The sequence below is a fragment of the Dromiciops gliroides genome, chromosome 3 (assembly GCF_019393635.1).
Source record: "Dromiciops gliroides isolate mDroGli1 chromosome 3, mDroGli1.pri, whole genome shotgun sequence".
Taxonomy (NCBI): Eukaryota; Metazoa; Chordata; class Mammalia; order Microbiotheria; family Microbiotheriidae; genus Dromiciops; species Dromiciops gliroides.
In genome coordinates, this window is record NC_057863.1 from 116559859 (window position 1) to 116584290 (window position 24432).

Consider the following 24432-nt stretch of genomic DNA (forward strand, 5'->3'; position numbering starts at 1 on the left):
GAGAAGGGGAGAGATGGTCTGGGGAGAGGTATTTCACATGAAGGAAACAAGAAGAAAGCTTATGGAGAAGAGTAGAAGAGAGGGAAGGAGTTGGGGAGTGAGTGAACCTTAATATCATCAGAATTTGTTCAAAGAAGGACTAACATACATACTCAAGTAGGTATAGTAATATACCTTTGCCCTGGGGGGGTGGGGAGGGAGAAAAGGCAGGGGTGGGGTGAGAAGGGAAGGAGGAAAGGGCAGATTGGGGGAGAGAGCATTAAAAAGCAAAACACTTTCAAGGAAGATGAAGATGTTCTGCATTACTGCTGCAGTATGACATATTGAATTGCTTGATCTCATAGGGAGGGTTGAGGAGGGAGAGAGGAAGAAAAATTTAGAACACAGAATTAGCTCAGGGACCCTGATCTCATTTGAGTGGGCTCATGGAGGGAATAGCTTTCATACCCAATTGGGAGGAGCAATCTATTTAACCTGGCAGGAAAATAGGAGAGGGAGAGGAGAAGGAAGGAAGGGTGAGAAAAAGGGAGTGCAGAGCGAGTGAGAGGATAGTCAGAAGTAAGGCACCTCTGAGGAGGAATGGGTAAAAAGAAGATAGAGTAAATGTCATGGAAAGGGAGTGGGATGGAGGGAAATGGTTATGATGATTGATTATAATGGCAAAATGTATGGTACCTACTTTGCTGGGCTTTTGTGAAGAAGATTCTCCGTCAAGCTTAAGGTACTATATAGTGGTGTGATGAACAGGATGCTATCAGGAAAACCTGGAGAGACCTACATGAGCTGAAGCAGAGTGAAATGTACTATATACAAAATAACAGCAGTAGTGGGGGATGATCTTCTGGGAAGCATGTGGTTGTTTTCAGCAAGGCAATGATCCAATGTAATCCTGAGGGACTTATGAAGACTGCAGCCCATCTGAAGAGAAAGAACTGATAGTATCTGAAAACAGATGGAAACACATTTAAAAAAAAATTTGTCATTTCCTCTTTGACAATTCCTTAATCTGAAGTTTTGTTTTTTTTGACTGGTTTCTCTCACAACTAGCTAATATGGGAATTTTTCCATGACTACTCATGTATAACTTATTTTGAATTGATTGAGCTCTTGTGGGTGGGGGGTGGGAATGGAGGGGGGAAGAGAAGTTGGAACACAAAGTTTTTAAAAAATTGATGTTAAAATTCTGTTTTACATATATTTTGGAAAATAAAATTCTATTAAAAAAATACTTGGTTGGTCCCTACCTTTAGAGTAAATAGATTCCTCAGTTATGCATTTAAAGTTCTCCATAATATTGCATCAATATTTCTTTCTATAAATATTTCAAGCCAAATTAGTTAATTAGCTGATGTCCAAACATGGAATTTTATCTCCAATCTCCATGGCTTCTGAAAGCTATCTCTCCCTGACAGACCATTGCACCCTACTACCTAGAATGCATTTCCATTTTTATTGCTGTTCTTTAGAATACTTTCCTCAAAGGGTCATCTCATGTGGTACCTTCTATACAAAATCCTTGAAAGGTTCCTCAGTTACTAATATTCTCTGCATCCTTGGATTATTTTTTACATTTTAATACAGGTATTATAGTTACCACCCCCACAATGTGATGGTTATGGTCCAGGGATGCTACATCATGGGTTATACTCACAATTGAACTCACTGAACAGGATTTGGCAAAATCCTGTTCCACCTCCGGGTTGGCTCAGTCATTCAAGCCTGCTTTCCCCAAGGTGATTCAATATACTTCCCCTGCATTCACACTAACACTTCAAAATCTTTAAAAAAATATATTATTTATTTAAAAATAAGGCAAAGCCAATAACATTACAAATATGTACCAAAGATATATATTTTTTTAAATCATAATTTCTACATAAACCTGGATCATATATTCCCAGCAATATATTAAATACCTGTTAGGGAGACTAGGCATTTTGTTAGGGAAGCATACAACAGAGAGAGAAGCAGGTAGATCAAATACATATTAATTACTTACTATGTGCCAGGCACTATGGTAAGTGCTAGAGTTAAAAGTATGAGAGAGAGAAAAAAATAGACAGGCTCTACTTTCAATGTCAGAAGACAGCAAATAATGGACAGGCTGAAAGACAGGGTCTGGAGGCAAAGTAAACCTAGTAGGGAAGAGGTGAAAATGTTTGGGGGGTGGTGGAGCTAGGATTGAAATAAACATGGCCCGAATTCCTCACAAATAGCTCTCTAAGCCAGAGATTTACCAATCAAAAGAGAAAGATATAGAGTGGATGCTGCTGGTGTGGAGATGGAAGGTGTGGAAGGTAAGGAGTGGTTCGAAGAGGGAAGTAATCATAGCCTGTACACCTCATAAAATGGCACGGGACAGAGATTGAACAATAATGAAGAAGAAAATTCCATGTTCTTGGGATGGCATACTTCTGGACTGTAGGCTTTGGTATTATTGCTCCTTTCAAGTACATCTGCACAAAAATGCCTTTTTGTTTAATATTTGTTAATCTTCAGTTGGGAAACTTCTCTGCTCTTCTCTATTCAAACACTGGATGTGCAAGAACTTTCAGCTAACCAATACCCTTAAAAAGGTTATTTAGAAAGTTTTACCTATTAATATGAATAGCAATTCTCTTTAAACTAAGCTCATCAGACAGTCTCTGTGTTGTACAAACTAGTCCAGCCAGTCACTCATTTATCTAGATTTGGTGATGTCCAATCAGAATAAAGGACACAATAACAAATCACAGGTTGATTCACCAGGATACCAAACAGCTGCAAAGTCTCCTCAGCTTCTTTTATGACACCAGAGCATGTGAGGAATTTGGGAGGGGGTGTAAATTCAAGATACACTGTCCCATCTATAGAATGAGAGGGTTGAACTCTATAATAACCCAAGTCCCTTAGCTTTAAATCTATGATGCTCTATAAAAGAGTTACAAAGCCATTATCTTTCTTTAAATTAAAAAAAATTACTTCATTAAAGATTCAAAGGCTCCTTTAGAAGGGACACTACACTTTCCTCAAATAAGCTGGAAATTGACATACACCCCACTGTTTTATTGCTTAAACTTATTGCTGGCTCATTGACTCCTCAATAATTGAGCCTGTCTTTATCAATAACTCAAATGACATAAATCATTAAGTCTAAAACTGCCCCTTTTCTCTAGACTTGTTCTAATCTTTTAGACTCCTGGTTATGAAATAGGAATTCAATGATTTCACTTATGAGATTTTTCATTATATGAAATTCAGTGTACTGGAAGACAAGGCTGCATTTTTCATGCTCTTCTATCCATATGGATGTATGCCTGAAATAAATTGGCTCAACTACTTTTACTATGTATTATACACACAGTACAAAAAAAGCCTTTTTCCCCTAAAGAAAGCAGCAAAGTCGTGTTACTATAGCAATGTTGCTCATGTTTCCTTCTTCACTAGGCTGACCACCAGTCCAACCCCATTGCAATTTTAAAATTTAAATCACCACAGTATCTTTTCCTCCATCGTTTTTTAAAAACATGTTCTAGTCTTAGTGGAAGGGGTGATACTTCTTGCAAAATACAAGCTCTCCAATTTGACCTTGATCCCACCATTTTTTTGCTTAGTTTTCAATTTCCCCATAGCCAACAGTCCCTTCCATATTGGTGACATACTTAATATTAAGGACATGCTGCTGGACCCTTTTCCACTAAAGGGTCCATTCCTGGTAGTTCCAAGTACAGGGTCTAGAGCACTTAAGATCCTGGCCTCTAATCAAGTGGGTGAGGAAAAGGAGTAGGTTCCATTTCCTGCTTATTACAATCCCTGCTTAGCTCCCTGGAGGAAAATTTACTTATAACTTAGGTTGTGTTTGACTTATATTTTGGGTCTTCCTAAGTGGAAAGGGGTAAAAATGTACTTAATGTATAGTATGGTATAGGTATTTATTTCCTTCCTACAAAATAACTTATAAAATACACATAGCAAATATTGATAGAACATCCGGGACCATCTTCAGCTGTCCTGATGTATATCTTGCCACTGGACCCAGATGGCTCTGGAGGAAAGAGTGAGGTTGGTGACCTTACCTTATACAGCCTTCCCTCACTTAAATCCCAATTCATTGCAAGTCATGACATCTGTCATGGTTCTCTTCAAGAATGAAGGACAAACAACAAGTGCAGCACTGTCTCCCTTAAAGTCCATGACCTATATAGTTAGTTAAGGTAGGGTTTGGACCCATCCAATTTTTTGTGGTTATCTTATGCAAGCAAAGTATAATTTCTGAGGGCTCCTCCTGGAAAAGCAGTAAGCTGTAACTCATGAATTTAGGACCTTTGAACATCTCAAACTTTCAAAATCACCTCTTAGCCTGGACACATTCACTTTATGATAAAATTAAGTGCCTACTCATTAAAGAAAAAAAACTGATCAGAAAAAGCAAATTGGAGAGGGGAAATGTCTAGGTGTAAACTCCTACAGTTGAGCCCTAAAACTAAAAAAAAAATTGAAACAAAAGAAAAAAAAAGAAAAGAAAAAACTCACTTGAGCTTGGCATCTCCTCAAACCATCTACTTCTATTTCCCCCCCATTTCATATTCAAACTCCAGGAAAAACAAAACAAAACAAAACAAAACAAAACAAAAAGTGCCTTAATCTTACTTCTACTTTCTCACATGCCACTTCCTTCTTAACTCCTTGAATTTTGGTTTCCATCTTCATCACTCACCTGAAATGGCTATTAGTTACATTACTCAGTTTATTATTCTCAGGATGATAATCTAATTGGTGAATCAATCAATCAAAAGGTATTTTAGTAAGTGACTATTAGGCAGTAGGAACTTTTCAAGGTGCTAGAAATAGAAGTACAAACAATGAAATAATTCCTAATCACAGGAAACTTACAATTTACTGAGGGAGAAAACAAGTACATTTATAAGTGTATACATCATGAACATAAAATAAATAAATAAAAATATATACAATGTAATTCAATATAAGGTAGTTTAGAAGGAAGGGAACTGACAGTGAAGGGCATCAGGAAAGGATTCATGGAAAAGATGGTACTTAATCTGCATCTTAAAGAAAGGAATTCTATGAGGTTGGGTTATGTAAGGAATGTATTCCAGGCATGTTGGATGGCCAGGGCAGCTAGGTGGTGTACTAGATAGAGTGCCAGGCCTGGAATCAGGAAGTAATCCTTTCCTCACTTCAAATCTGACTTCAGAAACTTACTAGCTGTATGACTCTGGACAAGTCACTTAATTTTCTTTGCTGGAGAAGGAAATGACAAACCATTCTAATAACTATGCCAAGAAAACCCGATATGAGGTCACAAAGACTCAGAAATTAAATGTGGGATAGCCAGATCAAAGGAAAGGAGATGAGAGATGCAAAGTTGTGAGGAGGGAACAGAGAGGAAGTTAAGTGAATCAGTTGTACAAGTGTGGGATCTTGAGCCAGGGACACTTGAGTTCAAATCTTACCTCAGACACATGCTTACTAAAAGCTTTGTGACATTGGGCAAGTCATTTAACTTCTTTCAGCCTCAGTTTCCTCATCTCTAAAATGGAAATGATAAAAAATAGCACCTATATTCTAGGGAGTTATGAGGATAAAATGAGATATTTAAAAAATTATTTGTAAACCTTAGAGCACTTTTAAAGTGTTATTATTATAATTATTATTGTATTACTAGACTGCTAATTTGACTAGCTTTTAGAGTACAGAAGGCGAATAATGACCAATGAGTCTAGAGGGCTAGATTGGGGCCAGAATATGAAGCAATTTTAAAGCGAAACAGTGGAGTTTATATTTTATCATATAGGCAATAGGAAACCACTGGAATTGATTAATGTGAAACTTATATGGGAAGGTCTGTGCCTAAGAAAAATTACTTCAGCAACAGTATGTAGGATCATATGGAATGGTAAGATACTTGAGGCAGCAAGATTGTTTAGGGAGTTACATTGAAATAATCTAAGATAATGGTTGTGAGGGTCTTAACTAATTTGGTATCTGTGGATTTGGAGAGAAGGGTTGTATTTAAATGATGTTGTTGAGGTTGAAACGGTAAATTTTATCAGCTGATTAGATTTATGGAGTGAGGGAAATTTACAACCCAGGTATAATGTTAAGATCATAAACCTAGAAGACTAGAGGCATTGTGGTGCTTTCTACAAAATTAACAATGTTTGGAAGAGGTGAGATTTTGGGGGAAAGTTGATGAGTTCAATTCTTGACATGTTTACTTTGAGTTAAGCCCAGAACAAAACATGGGGAACTCCTGCATTTAGGGAATATGAAAAAAAATGGAAAGGGAGCAGAGAGAGATAGGAGGAGAACTGGAAGTGTGGTATCATGAAAACCCAGACAGAAAAGAGCATCCAAAAGGAAAAAGTGGTTAACAGTATCATATGCAACTAGATGGAGAAAAAGAAGAAGAATTGAAAAGAAAAGTTAGATTTAGCAATTAAAATGTCATTGGTGATTTTGGTGAGAGGAGTTTCAATTAAGTGCCTTTCTACATCCTGTTCCTCATTCATGGAAAGTGTTGACTCCTCACCTCTGCTTCTTGGAAATCCTAATTTCCTTTAAGACTTAGGTCAAGACCTGATCCTCTGGTTGGTGCCATCCCACCAGAAATTATGAATAAATATTTTATGCTTAATTTCCCATATACATATCGTTTCTTCAAATGGAATGTCCTTGAGCTTAGGATCAACTTTAGTTTTGGTTTTGTAAACCCTATACCTATCATAGCACCTGTTTACTGTTAGTCTTTATTAAACACTTATTGAGTGAATAAATGAATGATTGGATGAATGGATGGATCATTGTATAAAAAGGATGGAAAGATGGATGAATGGGTGTAGCAAATCAAAGGCAGAAGAAAATGACTGAAAGTCAGGGTAACCACCTGAAGAAGTACTCAATTCATATTTTGCCTTAACTTTCCAAACTCTGATTTTACTGGGCAAATCCTTGAAGCAAAAATGGAAAGAAGTTTCTCTTATTGAACAATAACCAGGATTTTCAAACTTAAAATGAAAATAGAAAAGTATTCATAATGTGATACAATAATTATCCATGTAACCCTACCCCTATGATAAATGGATAACCCACACAATAAATAAATTGGTATTTTGGATCAATTAAATAATTGGTAACCGACACAATACCTTATCTAACAAAATAAGCATGAAGCAAATCACAATACCAATACCAATGGCATTTTCATAAATCAACATATACAATTACATAGACACATGTATACACACATGCATATGCATGACACACATGTGCACGTATATGTCTGTGTATAGTAGCTATATTGTAGATTCTTTACCTACTTACCAGAGTCTTGTGGTAGATCCTGGTGCTTTATAACAAATAAAGATGCTTTGGGAATCTTCTATCCTCCCATTTTCTAGAAATAGCAGATATGTAATTCGTCATATTTCTTAATAATAGTAATATTTATAAATTCCTTTGTTTTGAGAAGCATTTTATATTTTCCATTTCATTTGGTCTTTACAACAGTGCTGGGAAGCATGCCCCATTTTACAAATGAGGAAAGAGAAAGGTTGCTGAGGCAAAATTTGAACTCAAGTCCCCTCGGCTCTAAGTCCAACAATCTTCTGTGTCTCTAACATGAAGTAGAATTCAAGATCCTTGAGCACAGCTATTATTTTTCTCTTTGTTTTTGTATCCTCAAATATATGTATTGTATAAATAGGAGCTTAGAAATGTCTGTTGAATTGAGTTGATGAACAAAATAAAAGGTGGTTAATAGAACAATTAAACTAGGCATAAGATGGACAAAATAAAAAAGTTGTTTTGGTGAAAAGTTGCTAAAAGTAGCTATTAAAGACAGGCAAAACCTAATGTGCTCTAGCTATTAAATGCTGACAAACATCATTTAAAAGTTGGAAGCTAAAAGAGGATCTCTGAAAACTATTAAAATTGATGGCATTAGAGATTGGATTGATTTACAAGTAGAAAATAGTTTAAAAGATAAAACAGAACACCTGTGAATTTGGGAACAGTTAGTCAACAAATTAGATGATGCTCACTGAACTGGCTTTAGAATCTGCAGAATATTCATGTCCAAGTTCTGGACATGGATTTTTTTTTTAGGTTTTGAGGAAAGGAGTTTCATTTTCCCAAGATCACAAATTTCCCTTTCCATGTGTGCCCATAAATCTAACTTAGATCTAGAATTGTGTCTGGAACAAAATAAGGCCCTCTATCTTTGGCCAATAGGCATTAATACATGAGAATTCAACAGATATCCAATTTGGGGCAGGTGATTTTACATAGAAATTGGCAAATTTTCAGTACTTTAAGAGATCTGATCAAATACCATTCAACCAACATGAGATTATATTAATACCGGAGAAAGGTTAACGGCATCAGATTTTAAGGAATGTAAAACTATGACACAGTTTAGTAAAATAAAAATTAATAGATCCCATTCCACCTTGAGTATTCCACTAGGTGTTACAGGGAAAAAATGATTAGGGTATAAGGCTTCTACCTTCAAAACACTTCCTATCTAGTAGCAATATAAATATTCAAAAGGCAATACATGAAAAGTAACATAAAAATGAAGTTGCTGGAAATAGAAGACTTTTTCTTTTTCATTTTTTTGTGGGCCAATGGGGGTTAAGTGACTTGCCCAGGGTCACACAGCTGGTAAGTGTCAAGCGTCTGAGGCCAGTTTTGAACTCAGGTACTCCTGAATCCAGGGCCGGTGCTTTACCCACTGCGCCACCTAGCCACCCCCAATAGAAGACATATTTTGAGAGAGTAGGTTCAAAAAATGTAGAGGATTAATAAAAAACTGAAGGAAACCTAGATAGGGACTATGTGCACAAAAAGAACAGAGTGCAGAAGACCATGCTATATACAGAGAACATGATCAGCTTTTTTAAAGCTGACAAAGAGAACCCATGTTTGAAAGCAATAAAAGTGGAATATCAATGAAGATTAAGAATGGAAGGTATTTTCCAATTAAGGTAGAGAACACACGACAGTGAGAATAAAGTCTGGGAGTAATAGGTCTCCTTGTTTAGTCCATTTTGGGGGGGGGTGGTTTATAAAATAATGAACACAAAATTTTATTAACCAAATTGCAAAATTTGAATTTCATTACTCATATTTCTAAAAATTTTACTAGGCCATTCATATAATTTCTTTAGAATATACCACTTTTCTCTTCTGATTATACCATTTGTATTCACAGCTATTTTCCATTTATTCATTTATTGTCTATACATACAACCTTCACTGAATCTTTTTTTTCCTTTTTTTTGCAGGCCAATGAGGGTTAAGTGACTTGCCCAGGGTCATGCAGCTAGTAAGTGTCAAGTGTCTGAGGCCGGATTTGAACTCAGGTCCTCCCGAACCCAGGGCCAGTGCTTTATCCACTGTGCCACCTAGCTGCACCCCCCCCACACTGCATCTTTTAGTAACAAACAAACAAACAAACCCTCTCTCGGATTCTGAAATCTGGCTTACATTCTGAATCCCTCACAAAAAAAGTTTCTAAATTTAAAAATTGATCAAAATTAGAAAAAAAGATCAATGTTTTCTTAAGTCTTATCCTTCTGAATCTTTGCTGAACTTGTCATTGAGATCCATACACTATACCATTTATGTGTGTGTGAAAATATAAAATTATTAGGTATACAGTTTACCTACAAATTTTTCTTGCTATATGTTTTAGACTTATTTGGTGTTTTTTCCTTCTTTTTTCTTTCTTTCTTTCTTTTTTGGTGGGGCAATGAGGGTTAAGAGACTTGCCCATGGTCACTCAGCTAGTAAGTGTCAAGTTTCTGAGGCCAGATTTGAACTCAGGTTCTCCTGAATCCAGGGCCGGTGCTTTATCCACTGCACCACCTAGCTTCCCCCTTGATATAAGTTTTATTTTTGAATTCCATTTTTTATTTGCATGTACATTTTTCTTATTTTACAAAACATATTTCTTATTTATCCCCTTCATTGCATACACGCAAATACAATACTAACTAGGGTCCTTATTACCTGTTGTTTGGGCTATTACAATAACTTTCTAATTGGTCTTACTGACTCACATCTCTACTCTTTACAATTCCTTTACCACAAAAGTGCTAAATAAATATTCCCCCTAAATATCTTACCATTCTACTTCCCTTGTCAAAAAGCTGTAGTTGTTCCCTATTGTTTTTAAGCTAAAATGCACCCTTCTCTATTTCTCATTCAAAGCCCTTTACAACTTGCTCCAAGTTGTAACTGCTTGTCCAGATTTATCATTCCCCTTCTTGTACTCTATGATCTAACCATTCTGGTTCTCAACCTGCTGTTCCTTCCAAACAACATTCAATCTATTGTCTCCATAACAGTACAGGCTATTTCCCCATTGCTGGAATCATCTTCCTCCTTCTTTTTCTTGAATACCTATTTTTCTCTCAAAGTTCAGCTTAAGAACTTAAAGGTCTTTCTCTTTCCACCACTCTTTGCTATTATCTCATTGATATGAGTATACTTATTTCTACTGATAGAAAGTAATCTCTTTGAAGACAGGAGATATTTTGTGATCTGTCTTGGTATCTGCAATGACTGACACATAGTGTTTCATGGATGTGTGATTTATTGATTTGTTGACTGCTGTTCTGGACAAATTATAGTTGACTTGAAGACTGAAATTTTATCTTCAATTTCTTCACCAAAATGAGTCAGACTACCTCACAAAGTAAGGCTTATCTCATAAACTAACCATCTTGCCAGCTGTGAGACAGAGTATTCAGGTAGAAAAAGTCATTTATTTGGGAAGCTAGGTGTTGCAGTGGATAAAGTACGGGCCCTGTATTCAGGAAGACTCGAGTTCAAATATGGTCTCAAATACTTGACATTTACTAGCTGTGTGACCCTGGGCAAGTCACTTAACCCTCATTGCCCCACAAAAAAAGGCATTTATTCTTCTTCCATACCCTATTTCCTTCTGCCCAAGAATTATGAAGAATAGATCCTAGCCAACAAGGTGCTCGAATAGTATCCCAAGAGGTAACTTTATCTGATTCCACAATATATAATGTAGCCTTTCAACAAAATTAGCACTTTATAAATATTATTTGACCAGCAAACTGACTAGGCTATTAAAACTTGGGAGATTAAGTATAAACACACTATATTAAAACATTTTACCAAAGATAAAGCAGTTCATATTTCCAATAAAATGAAAACAACCAATATATTAATTCTTTGAAGGAGGATAAAAGTGAATTTTTGTTAAATAAACCATGTTAGCTAAGTTTCTAAGGTAACACATTTAGAATTACTTTCACAGAGAGCACTTTTTTCTGAAAGAACTTTAAATGATGGTATGTTCAGAAGTAGGTAGGTATGTCCATCATCATTATTTAAAAGAACAAAATGGCAAATTGTAACTTTAATGCCAAGATAATTTAGAATAGGAATATAAGGTATAATATAGCCAGTTCCATGGGCATTATGGGGTGAAAGTTACAAACAATTTTAAGTAGGAAATGACTTACTGTAGAATAAAAATTGGATATATTGCTAAACTTATGTTTTTGACTTTTAATAAGCAGAAAGAAGTTTTAGCAAGCAGCCTTGTCAGAGACATATTTAGTCTCTATATTTGACTAGGGATTTTCTTGATTTGAGATATAACTATTGGTTAGTTTCTTCTCATATACCCTTTACTTCTTCCAGGTTCTATCTTTCTTTCTTTCTTTTAGAACTTAAAGTATTTCAAGTATTACAAAAGGGATGAGAACATGTTTCACTAAGATTCATTCCATATGCATACATGCTACTTTTAAATTTATAAGTAAATCTGTTTTCTTATTACCCAAAGAATCATGGATTAGAGGCTTCAGTTTCATGTTGTTGCATTACAAAACTGATTTAATCCTATTAAAATGTTTTCTAATTTATCTTACAACCCCCTGGGAGGTAGGCACTAGAGGTAGTATGCCCCCCATTTTACAGGTAAACAAACTGAGCTTCAGAGAGACAGTGACTTGTTTGTGATCACATAACTAGTTCTCATAGCAAGAAAGAAATGGAAATAGGAAAAGGGGGAGTGACAGTTATATAGACTGTTGCTTGGAGGTGGGGGGGGGAGTCCTAGGGCAATTATTATAGCTGAGTTAATTAGGTTCTCCCAAATGTGGTCACTGAAGGTCCAGTTTGAAGGGTATAGCAGCAGCAGAAAGGAGAGCAATGATTAGGTAAAGAAGAATGAACCCATGATGGATGAAGGTGGGGAAGTTGGAGGTACATAAATTGTGGCATTTGACATAATACATTATTATTTGTGCTATAAGAGGTAGCAAATATAGAGAATTCAGACACCTGGAAAGTTTTTAATGAATTGATTCAGAATAAAGTAAGGAGAAATAGAAGAATAATTACATAAAGGAGAATATCACTAAGAAAAGATCAGGACAATCCCTGCATTTTACAGGTGTGGAAATGAAAACCCAACTAGTAACTTACCTAAGGTAAAACAATTAGAATGCAGTTGTAACAATTAGAATGATGCCACCTGCTGGAGAGCTACTGTAGGAAAGCTCCAAAATGAGGAGAAGGCGCCTGAGGGCAAGACTGGTGACTTTTCTTTGGCGTCAGGAAGTGACTTTTGCTTATGGGACAAAGAGGAGACAAGGCTGGCACTTTTGCTCTCTTTCACCAGGACTCTCATGGAGAATGGAGCAGGAGAACTGTAACTCCCCAAGATAGATAGCTGAATCTAGGCCTCTTTCTCTCTCTCTTCACCAAATTCTTATTCACCTTAATAAATGCTTAAAAGTTTAACTCTTGCTAAAGCTTATAATTTATTGGTGACCACTCATTAGATATTTTAGACAGACTAGCTAGAATTTTAGCACCTCACACAGTATAATCAAGTTTCCAAATCCAGAGCTTTGACTACCATACCATTTTGCTACCTCAGTCCTATCTCCCACTTATCAAATTACATCGTAATTTATTCTCTTCAAAGTTGGTTCATACTGGAGAAGAGGAAAGAAAAAGTAAAGAAGGGAGGATTCAAGGGAGGGAGAAAGACAGGGAGATGAAGGACCAATAAAATTGAGGAGATTCAGAGGAGAATATTATTCTTATAAACAGTTGTTTTTATCAACAATTTCCCAGGATTAGGAAAATAATTTTCAAACCCAAGGGAATAATTAACACTTTTCAAAATAATATCATCCAGGGAGTCAAATCATTTTAATCCTATACCTCTTTCTTTAATGAACATTAATATACCAGATTCATAACATTTTTAAACACCTCTTGAAAAATTATGCTTTCAGAGGAAGCCCGGTGGTACAGTTAATAAAGCACTTGCCCTGGATTCAGGAGGACCTGAGTTCCAATCCAGCCTTAGACACTTGACACTTACTAACTGTGTGACCCCAGGCAAGTCATTTATCCCTCATTGGCAAACCAAAAAAAGTAAAATAAAATAAAAAGAAATACTATGCTTTGAGTATTTGATAAAACATTTCTCTTTCTGTTTCTAGTCATGCTTTTATGTAATATTGTAGTCCAAGGATTACCCACTATACCTGATAGGTGGCTTATGCTTGAAGACTTCCTAGGAAGGGGGAACTCAACATTTCTACAAGAATCCCATTAAACAGCTCTAATTGTTAAGACGTTCTTCCTCATATCAAGCCTCAATTTGAATTTTGGAATCATCCATCCATTGCTCCTACTTCTTCCGTGTGTGGCCAAATAGAATAGAATACTGATGGTATCCTTAAAAAAATAACATCTCTCTAATAATATTTTTCAATTCTTGATGCTGGGTCATATAGAGGTATTTTTCTTGAAAAAATAAAAATAACCAAAGCCAATAAAGTTTTAAAACAAACATTTTACATATCCTATATTCAGATATTCTTGATAAACCTATCTATATTCCTTAAGGACTATCAGTACATGACCTTAGATATTTTTACAAAGAATGCATAAAATGAGATAATCGTATTAATTAAAAAATGCAAATATATGGGTGATTTTATGAGGTTTCATAATTGCCATCATTTTTATAGTAGGATAAAATTTCAAATACACTTTTATTTTCAGGATTAAAAGGTAGATCTATATTTATTTTTTCTTAATTGTCATTTAATGGAAACTTTCTGTCTCCCTCCCTGTCTATGTCTCTCTATCTCTGGCTCTGTCTCTGCCTTTCTTTATCTCTATATGTGTGTGTGTGTGTGTGTGTGTGTATATATATATATGTATGTATGTATGTATGTATATATATGTATGTATGTATGCATGCATGCATGTGTGTATATATGAGTATATATGTGTGTGTGTATATATGCATATACGTATGTATATATAGTGTACATATATACATGAATCTATATCTTCTATAAATCTATTACACATTATTTTTCCTGCACTTCAAAATTAATATAGTTAAGCAGGCTTTTAAAAAAAGCTGGCTTAAAGCTTCTTTGTGGGTATGAGGTTTACTAATCTGCAGTCAAATCCAATCCAGCAGGCATTTATTAAACTCTTGCAATGTGCAAAGCCCTTTGCCAGGATATGAAGATAAAATTAAAAGCAGCCCTTCCTCTTACAATCCATTCTAGAAGTACTTAATCAAAATGAAGCCAGACTCATCATTCTAAAAGGTCTTGGTTACTCAATGACATAAGGCTAGTGAGTTCTTGACTTAAGATAATAAGAGACAAATATTTATCATATCTTTGAAATATTTTTCTTCCCAAGTATATCTTTGCTAAATAAGAATAATCATCACATATCCATTTTATTACTTTACATTTTATTTAATTTCCTCACTTTTAAATTATATACATATATGTTGTTAATATATATATATATGTTTATACGCATGTGTGTTTCATGTGTACAAACAAGACAAACAACAAAAAACCCAAAACAACAACAATAACAACAAAAACAATGTAACACAACATGTGTATATGGCACAATGAATGAGGACTTTTTCCACATGAGATATGCATTTTTATACTTCTATTGTGCCCTATCCCCAGCATCTGCTACTTTTTCTTTGATCTCTCAGAAGACAAGTATTAAAGATGTGACCCTCAGAGAGTAAGAGTTGCCTACCATAGGTACTGCTGAAGGAAAATTTTAGAGGTCACCATAGTTAGGATTTTTCTCCACTTTTTTAGTCTTAAATGTCTGAGCTCCACCTTCTTCTCTGTGACTGACTTCCTTTCTTTTACCATTAACTTGATTCTGGAGTATCTACTCTGAGAGTTGGAGAAGAATGTTCCAGGAGAATGCTTAGGGGAAATTTTAAGATACCTTTGCAAACGGGCCCTTTCTATATCTTCATCTTTTTCCCACTCCTTCAGCTAGTTACCTATAATGTAGAAAATAAATAGGAGCAATTCTTGTGTTTGCTTTCAACCACAGGTTTTTTTTTTTCCCCCCTGTACTTCATTCTCCTCTATAGTCTCCTGTTTTCCTTCTTCTAGAACTGGGGGATGGATTTGATTCCCATAACTATCCCAACCTTGAAATGATGTGATATTCAGTATTCCCATATAACCAATTTCCCATTAATTATGCTAACTAGTGCAATAGAAACACTAATTAGACTTACATTTCTTAATGCATGCAATCAAACATCATTAATCAAAGCATAGAAACAATCATCTCTAAGAATAAAACATCAACCTGTGATCCTGGAGGTTCAAATAAGCCTCCTTCATCCTGGATTCTGCCCAGGTTCCCTTTCTGCCCAGACAGAGACCATGGGTCTCCCTTCCAGATGGTAGTCTTATAAGTCTCCTTCAGTCAGCACTACTCTCAAGCCAAAACAAGCTGCTTGAATCTCATTTGTGGGTAACTGACCTTAATCAAACTTTAGGAACAAACTGATGGCCCCAAGGCACTTTGGATTTTTTTTTGTTAAACTATGGGTATTTCTAAATTGTTGACTACATAATTTGATTTGTATTTTACTTCAAAATTACTGATAAAGTTGTTTGTAATATTTTCTATCAATGTTCTGTCTTATCAAACAGTTCACATGTTTATCAGTTGTTTAAGAATATATACATGCTGTTTAATGCATCATACCACAAAGGTGCTTATCTTATTAAAATAGCAACTTATAGGAAAATATTCAAAATAGCTTCGTAACAAAATGAAGGTTTAAAACTAAATGGAATCTGTTATGCTACATTGACAAAGTTATTCTTATTATATTAAGATATTATATTAATAAACTTATTCTCACTACAAGCAAAGATCCCCTATGAGACACTGTTATAGTGTTAATTCCAAATGTCATTCCAGATAGCACCTGCCCAGGGATATTTGCAGGGGTGGGATAAGAGAATGTGAACTGATTTTTTAGTTGTTGCTGTTTTTCTATAAATATTATTATATGACATTGCAATAATGGATTCATATGGGGGTATCACTTTTTCTCATTTATCTGCTATGATACATTTGGGGGAACTGCAACATATGTTTCTCTGCACCATTACAAGAATTCCCCATTATCTTTTAATTTTCAACTTTGTCTAAGTAGTCCATAACGTGACTATTCACACATAACTGATGTCACCTTGAAACAATTAATCATCTTTTCCCTCTATGTTTCAGAGAACATTCTAACCTGCATTGGTAAAGAGACTTCACTCACATGACAGTTCCTTATACTATTGAAACCACAGGTCTAAACCTCAATTCATTTACCTGTTCCTCTTAAGATTTAGTCAATTTCAATTTATGCATGTGAGATTATATTTGGTTCTTAACTCTCTTATTAAATAAAATATTCAAAGTATATGAACATGTAGCTTCTGATTAGTATATAAGTTGTTGGCCTTTTTGGGGGGGATGGCAGGTGGGGTCAAACATGAGGCTTATTTTCCCACATTTTTTTCATTGTTCTCTATGCATTGAGGTTAGAAGTATCAAGTACAGTATATGATTACTTGGTTTCTAGGCAGTTTCTTAAATTCTTATCACACTGTACTCCCTTTTCTCTCACCTAGTATTTGAGTACTTTTATTCATATATTTATCAGTTGCTGATGTCAACTTGCATACCATCAACCAAATCAAGTTACCATTAGGTAGAAATTATGGTTATGGTAATGAATGAGGACTTAGCCTACTATATGCTAACTTACCTGAAAGAAGGGCAACAGTCTGCAGTTTTTTGGACGTTAAAATGTCCTTCCTTAAATCTGGCATCCATAACTGAATGCAATTCTCCAGGTACAGTTTGACCAGAAAAGAATAAAGTATGATTATATTATTTTTTTTTTATTAGTGAGGCAATTGGGGTTAAGTGACTTGCCCAGGGTCACACAGCCAGTAAGTGTTAAGTGTCTGAGGCCGGATTTGAACTCAGGTCCTCCTGACTCCAGGGCTGGTGCTCTATCCACTGTGCCATCTAGCTGCCCCGTGTGATGATATTATAACCTTTATTGTTCCAAACATTACTCTTATCAATGCTGGTTTTTAAGTTTATGTATTTATATAGCAAAACAAGCACATACATGCACACAAAGAAAAGCTCATTATTCTCATTTTTTAAAATGTGGGTATTGTTCCTCACCATATCTGCACACACAGGACACATATATACAATCATGCATATATACATGCATATATTTATATACATATGTATATACATATATGTGCACATACTTTAAAATTTTACAGTGTAGAGTCAATGGCTTGTACCTTAGCTATATCTTAGTTGTTTCTCTGATTATATCTTGGTTAGACTATTCAGTAACCTCTTAAACTATCCCCATCTTCTATTTCTTCTCTATCTCCTCTACACTGTTGCCTAAATAATATTCCTAAAACAAAGATCAGACAACCCTTTACTGTTCCAAAATCTTCACTCTCACAATCACTCCCAGGATAGAATATAAACCCCATACTTAGCCTAGCATTTAATCACTGGTCTGCAGTTTGCTAGTATCCCTCTTTCCTTCCTTCCTTCCTTCCTTCCTTCCTTCCTTCCTTCCTTCCTTCCTTCCTTCCTTCCTTCCTTCCTTCCTTCCTTCCTTCCTTCCTTCCTTCCTTCCTTCCTTCTTTCCTTCCTTCCTTCCTTCCTTCCTTCCTTCCTTCCTTCCTTCCTTCCTTCCTTCCTTCCTTCCTTCCTTCCTTCCTTCCTTCCTTCCTTCCTTCCTTCCTTCCATGTTATTTGAAATATTGGGGGGAAGCCTGTGCCTATTCTATGTTATTGGGGAACTTAGCTGGAGTTTCTAATATATTGCTACTTATGAATTGGAGGCTATTGCACCAGTTTTGACATTAAGCATTTATTAATCATATTAAATGTTAGTAAAGACAGAGCACATATCTCCTAATTAGAGTTCAGAAGTCCTATATTACCTAGATAGAGAGGAGAGAGAAAGTGGTACAGATGACTGGTCCTCCAGCAAACCAGGCCAAGAAAGAGAAAATGCTTCCAGCAGACCAGAGGAGAGGCAGCCCTTATACACTGTTCAAAGCTAATTGTCTAGCATCATTCAAATCTGTTGGTTTATTGGACCTGAGGGTAGTCCATATTAAAATGAGCAGTGCTTGCCTGAGCACCTTTGGTCTGAGGGCAAAGGCTTTCAGGTAACTGTGGTTTCTATTGTCTACTGAGTTAATCTGATCTCTAATTTTACTTATTCTGGGCTGGCTCTGAGAAACCAGAGTTCCTGAGTGGGTGGGTGGGGGTATCTCTGGGCCCCCCCAAACACCATTATTAATAATTATTTTCTCACCCTTCCTTCCTTCTGTGAGGGCCAAAATTTGATATACTGAGCATTATTTGGGGGACTCACCTTAATATTGGGGTCCTGGAAATATGAGGGACCTTTAAGTTTTAACCCTCCCCTCTGAACAGCTCTTTTTTAGATATTTCTCCCAGGCCAATAAGAAAGGAGTCTCTAAGCTTTAGTTCACAAAAGGATCAGATTTTATTACTTGGGAATTAATTAAACAACAAAGGTGAAACTAATAAAAATCAAAGATAAGGAAATAAGAAAATAGAAATACAGATAGATATTCTTAACTCTAAGCTTAACCCAGACCCTTTCCAATTTAACTAGTTCAAAGGAATTTGGGTTTTTCTGTAAGTAACTCACCAACCACTGAGACAGAGTGAACACATGCCACAGCAAGGGGAGTACCCAGACACAGCACAAACACATGCCATGCACTACCACCACAGGCCAAGCAGAAAAAGAGAAGCGAGCTCGCATAAGGGAAGTAGCCCGCCTCCCTTCCAGGAGTGTTCAATCTCCCCTCTGCCAAAAGGGGAGGTCCTTCAAAAAGCTGCCTTCGTAACCTTGGGGTGCTCCAGGTGTGGCCCCTCCCAAATGAGTTAACTAAAAACAGGAATATTAATCTTTACCACAAATAATTTTTACCACACTTCCTTCCTTCCTTCCTTCCTTCCTTCCTTCCTTCCTTCCTTCCTTCCTTCCTTCCTTCCTTCCTTCCTTCCTTCCTTCCTTCCTTCCTTCCTTCCTTCCTTCCTTCCTTCCTTCCTTTCTTTCTTTCTTTCTTTCTTTCTTTCTTTCTTTCTTTCTTTCTTTCTTTCTTTCTTTCTTTCTTTCTTTCTTTCTCTCCTACCTTCTGCCTACCTTTCTCTCCTACCTTCCTTCCTTCCTTCCTTCCTTCCTTCCTTCCTTCCTTCCTTCCTTCCTTCCTTCCTTCCTTCCTTCCTTCCTTCCTTCCTTCCTGTCTCCTTCAGGCTCTTCATTCACAAAGAGAAGGGAATGACTATTTTGATTATATCTTTTTATATTCGATGCCTAGCATAGTACCTGATGCATTCATAGTACTTAATAAATGTTTGGTGAGTTAATTCTATATGAATAGACCTCTATGGTTATATAGAACACAATCCTATCACACTGCTATCTATACCATCTTTGTAGCAAAAGAAATCCTTAGATGATGGTTAGTCTTATTTTAATAATCTGTAGCTAATAAAATTAAATCTTTTGACTTCTAAGTTAGTGATGTACCAAATAAAAATAATTTTAAAATTTCTCATTTAAATATTATACACAATGTTTTTAACGAATCAATCAATATCTATTTCATGCCCATTATGTTCTAGGCTCTGTGCTAAGCACTGGGGATTAAAAAAAGGAGAAAGACAGCCCCTGCCTTCAAGAAATTTACAATCTAATGGGAAAGAAAACATGTAAACAAATATATACAAAACAACCTATATATAGAATAAATATGAAAGAGTTTAAAAAGGGGAAAGCATTAGAATTGAGGGGTTTGGGAAATATTATAGGAAGTGGAATTTTAGCTGGTATTTAAAGGAAGCCAGGGAGATTCATAGTTGAGGAGGAAGAAGGAGATCATTCTACCCAAGGGATACAGCCAGAGGACATGCCCAGAGCAAAAAAGATAACGTCTTGTCTGTGGAACTGTGAAATGGACAATGTCACTGATTCAAAGAATATGTATTGGCTAGTAAGGTATAAGAAGATTAAAAAGGTAGGAGGGGGCTAGGTTATGAGGTGTTTTGACTGGAAGCAACAGGAAACCATTCTAGCTTATTGAGAAGGGGAGTACCATGCTCAGAGCTATGCTTTAGGAAAATAATTTTAGTGGCTAAAGGGAGGATGGATTGGAGTGTGGAGAGACTTGAAGGGGGAAGACCTACCAGCAGGCTCTTTGCAATAATCAAGGTGTGATGTGATAAAGGCCTGCACTAGAGTGGTGGTTGTGTCAGAGGAGAGAAAGAAGCTTATTGAGCGATGTTATAAAGGTAAAATCAACAGGGATTGGCAAAATCTCGGACATGAAGAGGGTGAGAGAGAGTGAGGAATCAAGGATGACTTCTAGGTTTTATGTGGGAGGTACTGGGTGTATGGTGCTTCCTTCTACAGTTATAGGCAAGGTAGGAATGGGAAAGGGTCTAGGGGGAAAGATATTGAGTTCTGTTTTGGATATATTGATTTGAATATGTCTACTAACATTCAGTTTGAGATGTCAGAAAGGCATTTAGAGATATAAGATTGGAGCTCAGAGGAGAAATCGGTACAGAAAAGCTAGATTGAGAATGATCGGTATGGAGATTGATAATTAAATCCATGAAAATATATGAGATCACCAAGTGGAGTAGTATATAGACAGAGAAGAGAACAGGGCCCAGGACAGAACCCTGAGGATTGCCTATGATTAGAGGGTATGCTCTGGAAAATAATTCAGCAAAGGATTGGTTGGATAGGTAGGAGGAAAACCAGGAAAGAGTTGCATCCCAAAAACCCAGAAAGAGCAGAATATCAAGAAGGAGAGAGTAATCAGCAGTGTCAAAAGTTTCAGAAAGGTCAAGGGGAATGAGCACTGAGAAAAAGCCATTGTTAACTAAGAGATCAGTAAGTACATTCTAATGTTTACCTAAGATTCTTTTTCTTAATGTGTCCTTCATTTGAATGTTTGTAAACTTGTGTCTCCTTTTTATTATTTATACTTTTGAATTAATTTGAATATATATTATGGTAAATAGTTTAAAAAAAGAATTGAGGAGATAAATATTAATTTTTCTCCCAATGGCTGTGTTACCTACATTTCTGATACAACCATAGCTGCCTGATAAGTTGTTTAAAGAGCAATTCAGTACTTCCAGGCATCATTGTTGCTCCCCTCTTATTCCCAAGCCTTGTTTGTGAATTGATTCTGCCACAAAAATGACTCTGAACTATCAGCACTATATTCTGTCAACACAACATTCAAACAGAAAGTTTCTATTTTGCTTTCTGTGGTCATACACTAGTGTATAAATCTCTTTGGTGAATTCTGCTCATTTTCTTTGTGTTGTGAAAATTCACACATTTGAATTCATTGGGAGCAGGCAAGTTTGAAATACAGAATCGTCTAAATTATAGAATGGATTTAAATGCAGTTTCATTTCTTTAAAATACATTTCACAATTCAGACTAGTCAGTCAACAAACATTAAGTGCTTACTATATGGCAGGCCCTGTAAACGTGATCCATGTCTTGAGGGAGCTCAATTCAAGCCAAAGCCCTTGGAACCTGTTTTAATGAATGTATAATACACATCTTCAATAGGCATAATACATTTTACATGAAATATGTACTTAAAGAACTTGAGAGTAGACCTTTATGCAGGGATTTCATCTTAAGCAGTATAGAAGAATATGAGTATCTGGGCCAGGGAATTCCCAGCTGGATCTGTTGGTTACCAAATGGGCTACACTATCCCAATGGCCACAATGCTGTTAAAACAAACAAACAAACAAACAAAAAAAAACCCACACCATTTGAGAATAACTTAAAACATTTCTCTTCATTAAAATTCCATTAATTATTTTGCCTCTAATTTTGGTTTTTATATTACAAATAAAGAAAGACTTTATCAAACAAAAGTAAACTGGTTAGGAGTTTGGTATGTTAGAAACAATAACATATTTGGAATCAACCTGAGTTCCAATCTCAGTTCTGATAACTTGGTAACTGCAAAGAGTTAGGCAAGTCACCTCACTCTCTGAGCAGATTGATTTCTCAGGGCTGCACCACATCTGAATTTTTTTGATAATATCCATGCTGCTCCTCTCTGGAATGCTACAATAAGTAGAATTAACTGAGTATGAATCACCAAGATTTTACTGGATCATTTCTTTTTTCCCCCAAGTTGGATATTATTTTGCTGAATCTTGGATACTTTTACAACTCCTTTGAGCCACTTAAAATATACTTTATGTTCTAATTGGTATTTTCAGCACTTTCCAATTTAGTATCCTATGAAAAATGATTTCATACTCTCTCATTAATAAGATTGGCAGTAATATTGCTAGAATCTGTAAATTTGAGTGGATCTTTCATTGATCTATCTATATGTCATATCACTCTATATCTTGTCCAACCAGATGAAGTGCTATTTATTATTATCCTATATTTGTGGACTTAAAGGTTTTGTTCCATTAGTTCTCACAATGTCCCTTTGAGGCTTATGGGTTCATATTGAGAAATCCATCAAGAAGCTTATAAGAATTGTTGATTTCTGTTTTCTTAATATTATTTTCTTTTTTTCCAGTTACATATATAGTTTTCAACATTAATTCTTGTCAGATTTTGAGTTCCAAATGTTTCTCTCTTTTTCCCTTAGTCCCTTCCCTCCTCCCTCCTAAAGCCAGAAAGCAATCTGATATAGGATATATATATATATATATATATACACACACACACACATATGTATGTATGTATATGCATACACACATATATGTACGTGTGTATGTGTGTATACATGTATATATATATATAGATACACACACAATCATGTAAAGACATTTCCACATTAGCTGTACTGTGAAAGAAGAATCAGAACAAAAGGGAAAAAGAACAAGAAAGAAAAAAAAAACAAAAAAAGTGAAAATAGTATACTTTGATCTGTATTCAGACTCCATAATTCTTTTCCTGGATGTGGAGAGCATTTTCTATCATGAGTCTTTTGGAACTGTCTTAGAACATTGTATTGCTGAGAAGACCTAAATCTATCACAGCTGATCATCCCACAATGTTGCTGTTACAGTGTATAATTTTCTCTGGTTCAATTCACTATACATCAGTTCATTTAAGTCTTTCCAGGTTTTTCTGTAATCTGACTACTCATCATTTCTTATAACACAATAATATTTCCTTACATTCACATACCACAACTTGTTTAGCCATTCCCCAATTGATGGACATCCCCTAAATTTCCAATTCTTTGCCATCACAAAAAGAGCTGCTATAAATATTTTTGTACATGTGGGTAATTAAGAAGGAGTAAGTTACTATACCATTTTTTTCTACATCATGGAAACTTAAAATTAAAAGTTTTCCAATTTAACTATCCCAATTTTTATAGCTTGCTAAATTTTTTAACATCATGGCATTCTAGGGATATACAATTTGCACTGAGATATTAATTCATGTTATGAACATTCTTCTCACTCAATTTTACCAATGTAGGATATAGATCCCTTTCAATTTATATTTTTATTTAAAAATATATAAAACTCATATTTTGACATTACACATACAAACATTTTAAAATTTTCTTACATTGAAAACATAAAAGATATCCATCCAAAGGACCTGTGATCAAAGCCTCCTAATGGAACCAAATGTTTTCTGGCACTTTCCCTAGGAAATTTTGAATGCCATAAATAGTGTCTTCAAAAAATCTGAACTATGGACTGTTTCTCCAAAGGAACAGACAATTCCATGGCCCATTAGTTTGCTAGGCTCATAAAAGCTTGCTTCTGTGAGAGCCAGAAGCAGAGGGTCTCATTTCTATCCCTGAAGAGACCTGGTGATTTGATGTAATTCCTTTCATGCAGCTGATGACCTTTTATTGCCAAGCTGTGTTTGACCAATTAACAGAAGTCAGTTATTAATTTAGACAAACACTTACTTGACACTAGTTTTGATTCTGCTTA